Raw genomic sequence first — 7288 nt, forward strand, 5'->3', positions numbered from 1 at the left:
AAAATAGCTTAAATGTTAAATAAGTGTCTAGAGATTAAAATAGAATGAGCCATTCAATATTTATAATATAATTAAGTGGACAAACTCCATAAATTTAAAGCATTAAAAACAATAACACGTCAGTAGATTCTCTTCTTTCTTAAAGTATAATGTTATTGAGGTTGTAAGCGAGATAACGACACTATTACTTACGATAACAACTCAGATTCGAATCTATTGTTAAGTAGATGGAAAGAAAAATAAAAAAGTAAAAAAGGAACCGTTAGACAATATTTCAGAAATTCGATTTTGATGAAGTCATTAAACAGCAAAGACAAGAAATAAAAAAAATTGTCATCAAGACTTAAAAAAAAATTTCTACTCTTGGAAAGAATTTTTAACAGCAGGAAAGTTTGTTAGAAAATACTTTGTTACGTTTAACGACGATAAAACTTTCTTAAGTGCACTTAACTAAAGCTAATTGAAGGGGGGACGAATAGAAAACATAACTAGACATCTTATGCTTAGTGGTGCATTGGATCTTTATTGCGGTTAACGTCCCCTCTACACTTTTTCCTCTTTTGTTCTACCAAATAAGCAATAATTTACAATTATTTCTATGAAAACTCTTGTCTTATCGGTGAATTTTATGGGTTTTAATTATAGTCAACTTCTTCTATTCTTTAACATTTAATTTTTTTCTTTTTTTTAGAATTTTTTTGTATATTCAATAAGGAGTGCCCCGGGGCTTTTACGTGTTTCTTAGTTGATAAGAGAGATACAATCTTAAAAAAGTCGTAAAATTCTTTAAAAATCTTCGGAAATTATGATGTAAATGAACGATTTTTTAAACACGTAAAACGTAATTGTTACTTTTAATATAAGATAAAATGTATTCGTGTTATAAATCATTCCTTTTATCGAGACAATGTTTTTTCCTGTAGATAAATTGTGTTTTTTTTTCTTTTTTTTAAAGAAAAAAAACAATAAAATTTAACTCTTTTTACTAATTACTGTAGCTTTTATTATGTTTATCTTAAGGGTCAACAGCATTTCTAACTCCTTAATGTCTTCTGTGGAGGAAACTCCGCATCCATTAGCATCCATAGGTGTTTCTCTAAGAGTAGGAGAAAGCAATTTGTTTCTCACAATTCTAAAAAGTCATACAAATACATATATACATTCTGTTTCAATCGCAACTGTCATGCTATTGTCTCGTTACTTTGAAACTTATTTTTCTCTTGGTCGATTCTGGACAAACAACGATTTTATAACAGAAAGAAGAAGGACAGGAAAATACTTTTTCTATCTAAAACTAGATGTATATATATATATTTATTTATATAATAGTCGCATGAAAGGTTCGACAACGAATTACTTTGACCAGGTAGTAAAGAAAACCGAATAGTTGTCACGATATATTTGAGCATCTAATAATGTTTCTGCTTGCCAAACAGACATGCATGAGACAGCTGTCTTACTACAGAAATGTATACCTATGAATGTTTCAATTCAATTCTAACTTCAAAAAAATACCTTATATACGTCTCCCTTCGAAAAATTTTTATAGATTTTTAAGTATTTAAATGAATATTTTCTTGTGTAATATGTTATATTTATCTCCAGCATCATTTGATCGAATTGATAAATAAGGAATGACATTTCTTTCGTATTTATTATTCGAATATTTTCGTATAAATTTTAATTTTTTTCAAATTAATTCTACTTTTGGTTTTTTAGAATTAAATTTATGTAGAATAATCTAACATTTATACCTTTTCATCCACGTCTTCTTGCTCTTTTCTACATCAACATCTTCATTAATCTTGTTCCTCTTAGCATATTCTCATACAGTTTTTACTCTTTCATGTTTATTATTTGAATATTTTAAATACAAATTTTACTTTTTAGAATTAATTTTATGTAAAATAATCTAAGATCTATCTTTTACATCCAAATTTTCTTGCTCTTTTCTGCATCAGCATCTTCACTACTCTTGTTTCTCTTAGTATATTCTCATCTAATTTCTCTTCTTCATAATCATTATAAATAACTTAAAAAAATAAAAAATATATATAATAATTGAGCAATTTATTTGTTAAAAAATTACATACTTTTATTCCTAAATAAATAAATAAGTCAGTTGAATGAATTTAACATTGATTATCGGAACGAATTAATCAAAAAATTGGGTAAGAAAAGTGATAATTTTTAAGAAAATCAAAGTCAGATTATTTTATAAGACATTTTAATACATAATTTCGATTATAAATGAATGGTTTCATTAACTTTTATTAGGTTTTTATACGAAGGATGCTGGAGAAATGATGCTGATCATTCAACATCTTTCATCATTTGCTCATCTCATTCTGCATCGTTATCACTATACAACTTACCTAGTGTATAGTTTATATGTGATATTTTCACGCAATGTAGGAAAAAATATGACAAGGTTGACAAAATTCCTGTTTGGGATAGAAATAAAGCCGAAGGGCCAGTTGTGTCGACAGTAACTGATAGATTCTCTGCTTCTCGATAATTTATGATGAGCTAGATGCACACACGATTTTTGATATAAACTCTGTAGTCATCCATCCGTAACTGCAAGAATAATGGAAGCAGTCTTAAGTCATTTATCAGAAAAATATTTCGTGAGGAGACACGAGATTTCCTCCCCTTTCTTTCATTTGGGTCAACGTGATAGAGAAATGTCACTTTAATCTAACGTTTATACAGAATCGAAGAGTTTACAGAAGTATTTTAAAATTTTATGCGTTTTTGATACATTTTTCTTATTAATTTTATAAATAATTAAGTAAAGTTTTATGTTTTTTATGTAAAAAAAATGGTTGTAATTATGCACAACCTAATACATTATGTGATCATTCTTTTCGGATTGTCACTTACTTTAATTTAAATATATATAATTTTTAGATATTTTAATTAATTTTTATTATAATTTATATAATTTTTAACAATTTTACAGTAGTTAAATTCTTGCAAATTGACCCACTTTTACGAAAATTTAAGATTAAAATTGTCTCATCCTCATCTTCTACATCATTCTCTAACTATCTCAGTTTTAATTTCTTATTAAAAAATTAAAATATTATAAGATTATTATAAATGAAAATAATTATAAAGTATTTTTAATTATAAAAAGTATAAAGTTATTCATATAAAAAGCAATTACACATCATCTTACAACTCCTCAAATGTGATGCTGCATTGGTTGATGACTTACTTTAACCGAAACTAAATATATTTATAGTTTATATTTTGGAATTTTATATAATTTTTATGTATTTTCCTTAATTTCTGATCATTTTGTAACAGTTATATTCTAGAAAATTAATCCACTTTTACAGAATTTAAGATTAAATACATCTCATGTTACTTACCATCTTCATCTCTTCTATAATAGTAAATTAATACATTAGCAGTTTTTGTTTTGGTGTTTTATATAATATTATTTCATTTATAATGAGTTTATAACAGTTAAATTTTAGAAAATTGAACTGTTTTATAAAATTTAAGCTTAAATTCATCACACTTAGCATCCTCATCTTCTTTATCATTTTCTAATCAACTATTTAATAGGATGACATAAAAGATACTTTTCGAGATTTATTATAAAGGACAATAATTAAAATAGTTATTTTTATTATAAAGAAAACATAAAATAGGACGAAAAAAGCTACAATTAAAGACGAAATTTATTAATTAAAACAATTTAATGCATGAAATTTTTAAGAGAAACAAGGTAGAGAAAAATGTAGTTAAAAGTTACATTAAGTCAAAAATGTTTAAATTAACTTTTAAAAGTAAATAAACAGAGAAAGATAAGTGTTTTACATAAAACATCCAACAACGATTCGCACAGTAATTACAATTACCATCATTCTTAAGTACTTCTTTAGTAATAACAACATCAAGAGTTGAAAAGCCATTAAGACTGTATCAAAAACAAACTTCAACATCAACAAAAGCAAGGTATAACATCCTCTTAAAAGGAATAAAATAATAGCATCTTAAAAAAATCACGCGGAAAAATAAATTTCTTTGACATCAAACATTCTCCTCCGCATCATCCAGCATCCATGTTAGTACATAACTCATTACTCTAACTCGTACAACAAATACCATTCTTAAAAATCTCATCCTCTACACTCTTCCTTTAATAGCATTTTCTTAGCTAACTAGTGTAAAATTTTTAATGGCTTTACGACTTCTAGACACAGTTTTATCATCAACTATAACTCTACCACTTGGCCATCTGTAAAAAGGAAGAAAAAAAGAAGAGAATACATAAAAAGGTATAACAATCTCCATGCTTTAATGTAACTGCTAAAGATGCAGATGAGATATGTAATTAAGGAGTATGAAAAATTTTACATTACTTATACTTAAAGTGGGATGAAAATAAACTAGTTGAGGTTAGAAGTATCTGTAATCTGATGCTTCAATCCATTAACAATCTTCTATAATCACGTACTCCAGCTTCACTAAAGTCATGCTGAAGATAAAATTGTTTTTATTGAAGATTATGTTTATTAATATTTCATTTTCTTTCGGCATCATTAGCTGATGAAGAATATCGAATGATGCCGGAGAAATCAACACTTCTTGAATTACTAGATAATGAAGAGTATAGAGAAAATTATATGTATTTATCTCTAAATTATCCAATTATCTTATGCATATTTCCATGATACTTTTATCTTCGTGCTCTTTTCGCATCACTAAATAATGAGGATATTCTAATGATACTGGAAGTTATATTCGAAATTTACATTATTCATATGTAAAATTTGATAAAAATATATCTCTTAAGGTTGGATTAATCTGTAATTTGTAACTTTAATCCATTAATAATCTCTCGTAATTGCAAATCTTTTAATTCCTTGAAGATTATGCTAATATTCTTAAAGATGTTTCCTTCCAGCCTCATCTCCCTTCTAGTAATTCGAATATTTATATTGGAAATGGTAATTTTACATTAAATATGTTTAAAAACTGAGTTTAGAGAAGTTTATTTGTTAAATATACAAATATACATTCTTCCAGCATCACTAGAAGATGGAGAAGTTCTTTCCTCCAGCATCACAAGATGACGAAGAGCAAATTTCTCTTAGTAATGCTGGAGATCAAACTGCTAAATTATAGTTTTTTCCTGATATTTTTAAAGAATAAATCTTTTTCTTTTTAATTTTTAAAATAAAGAAATTTAATTTGTAAATGTAACTAAAGTATCTTTCGAGTTATCCAATGATAAATTGTTATACGTAAAAAGTATTAATCCTATTTAAGAGCTTGAAAGGTAATATATATTTACGTATAACCAAAATTAATTAATTTTCTAGTAATTAACTGAAGGTGACATTAATTGTTTTAATGGAGATTTTTGTATGTTTATAATTATTTTTACTTTCATTTATTATTAAATTATTTTTAACTTAATTTTTCATTTTAACGTTTTGTACTTTTTGTGTATTTTTTAAAATTAATTTTCTATAATTTTAGCACTTATTTCGCATTATTTTGCATTTATTCTTGCTTTTCCTCCATTTATTTTGTATATATTCTCACTTATTTTCCTCCTTTTCTCATTTATTTTGCTCATTTATCTTTCCTGTTGGTTTAATTTACATTTATTTTCATTACTTTTCCACATAATTTGCTGCTTTTCTCACTTGCTCTTCCTTAATTTATCGTTTATTTTTCTCATTTTGCTTTCATTTTGCATACTTTTTCTATTTATTTCATTTATTTTCTCGCTTATTTTACTTAATTTTGCCGTTATTTTGATTACTTTTCCACACTCATTTCGTTAATCTCAACACACTTTCTTTACATTTTCATACATCTTTTTTAATCCCTCGTTCATTTTTACTAAATTTTTGCACATTTTCTATTAATCTCTCTATTTATCTTATGAATTCATCACTTACGTTCTTCTCATCTCTCCATTTTCTCAACGTATCAAAGCATCTTAACTGTTTAAAATCATAAATAAACTCTAAAAACGTGTATTTATATAAACTTTGTCATCATCATCATCCAAATTTGATTTTTTCCTAGTGATGAAAAAACATTTTTTTTAGTTGTGAATGGATGAAAGAATTTTTCAAACTGCTGCAGATGATGATGATGAAATTTACAGACGTTTATATATTTGAAAAATCTTATCATTATCTTTCATATTTAGTAAGAATCAATTTTCTTCCAATGATGCTAGAGTGATGGAAAAACATCTAGTGAAGCTAGAATTTTAAAGATGATAATGATGGAATTTTATATAAATAAACAAATGCATTTATATAAACTCTATTATTATCACCATCAAAATTTCGAAACATTCCTCTTATAATGATTCTAGAGAGATGAAGAAGCATCTCTTCTACTGATGCTGGAGTGATAAAGAAGCATCTGTCTTCTAATGATGCTAGAATAGAAAATTTTCCAGGATGATGACGATAGAATTTACACATACAAATATATCTATTTCTATAAATTTCATCATCATTTATACTCAAATTACAAATGAAGAATTTCTTCACTTGTAAATCAATGTAAGATAAGTATTGCTTAAAGGTACAAAATTTAGACCAGATTTTTACATTCTTGCCGTAAAACAGAATATGGAGAGAAGGCAAACATATCAGAAATTCGAAAAAAATCCAACTGCTTCTCCTCTTCTTCTCTCCTAGCTGCAGCATCATAAAAATCTAAGACGTTGCTGCTGCTGCTTCTGGTCACACGAGAGAATGTGGATCGTTAACTGAAGAAGCGTGTATATACGTGAACGTGAACGTGAAACGTAGAGCCTATAGACAACTTACATTATAAAGAATCAAGTGCCAAACATAAACAAAATGATACATCCAATGCATCTGGATACTGTTTTACATTATGATGCTACAAAGCTATTTTTTAATATCAAAAAAATAGAATTTTTTAAGAGTAGATGCTTTACTTCCTTCTACTTATTTTTTATAGTAAAAAGTTGCAGTTTTTAGAAACTTTTTTTAATTTCTTCCTCCTCCTAACTCCTTTAAATAACATATACATATATTTATTATTTTTTCTAAAAAAATTATCTGAAAATAATTTTTTGGAAATCTCCACTTTAAACTGAGTTTGTTTAAATCTCTTGAATATTTTTCAGGTTTTTTTAATGTTATTTTTTATTAAATTTAATAATTTTACTTGCCTTTATTCCATTTCTGTAATTAAATTAATTATAATCGATGATTAATTAATTGATTTTTAAAAATTAATTTTAACTGCCATAACTGAATTAAAAATT

The sequence above is a fragment of the Centruroides vittatus genome, unplaced genomic scaffold (genome assembly GCF_030686945.1).
Source record: "Centruroides vittatus isolate TY-2023 unplaced genomic scaffold, ASM3068694v2 contig_345, whole genome shotgun sequence".
In the NCBI taxonomy this organism is placed as follows: Eukaryota; Metazoa; Arthropoda; class Arachnida; order Scorpiones; family Buthidae; genus Centruroides; species Centruroides vittatus.